The sequence below is a fragment of the Hippocampus comes genome, unplaced genomic scaffold (assembly GCF_001891065.2).
Source record: "Hippocampus comes isolate QL1 unplaced genomic scaffold, H_comes_QL1_v1.1 C16685806, whole genome shotgun sequence".
NCBI classification, from domain to species: Eukaryota; Metazoa; Chordata; class Actinopteri; order Syngnathiformes; family Syngnathidae; genus Hippocampus; species Hippocampus comes.
Window position 1 is genome coordinate 1 of NW_017836646.1, and position 692 is coordinate 692.

At 55.8% G+C, this 692-nt stretch overlaps 1 long non-coding RNA gene across 1 annotated transcript; it reads right to left on the reverse strand.

Moving 5' to 3' along the window:
* Positions 1-375: 375 nt before the first annotated feature.
* On the reverse strand, positions 376-683 carry LOC109508892 (uncharacterized). Its single transcript, XR_002166811.1, has 2 exons — positions 499-683; positions 376-413 (listed from the first exon to the last, which is right to left on the reverse strand). It is a non-coding gene; the product is annotated as an uncharacterized LOC109508892 (long non-coding RNA).
* Positions 684-692: the final 9 nt, after the last annotated feature.

Sequence of the window (692 nt, forward strand, 5' to 3'; positions counted from 1 at the left end):
GGTGCCTTTGTTCTAGCAGAAGCGATCTCCATTGTTGTCATCGTAGCTTTTGTTCATCGTTCCGTAAAGTAAAAACCATGCCCGGAATTGGCCAGAAACGCAGACCAAGCGGCGCCCTGTCGTGTCCGAGCCGATATGGACGGTAGCGACACACTCCGACTTTGGGAGTGATACTGCAACACATTTTTAAAACAACGCGTTTGGGCAAACTGTACGCGGTCGCCGCCCACACAAGTATAAAGGCCTTTCGAGGCGGCAAACCGACCGCTTCCGGGCTTCCGGTATTAGGCGTACCTCCTTCTTGTCGCCACTCTGCTCGGTGATGAGCTGGTCAAAGACGGCGCCAAACTCCTCGTGGATCTTCTGCATCTCGTTAATGTGGCTGGCCACTTTGTTCATGGCCTTCATGGCGACTGCGGCGACGGCGGAGGCTAGTTAGCGCAACGTCTGGATTTTCTCAAAAAAGCGACGGGTCCAGGCGGGGGCGGCGGCTCTCACCATCCAGGTGGTAATGCTCTTCGCTGTCCGGGTCGGTGAGCGAGTAGAGCTCCCTGAGCAGCAGAGGGTACTTGAGGACTCTCTGGATGGGCTTGATCAGATACGACTCCAGCGTGGACGAATGCTGCTGCTTGGGGTTGCGCTCGTCCAGGAAGGCTTTGAAGTCGGGGTCGCTTTTGGCTGCAAAGATCATA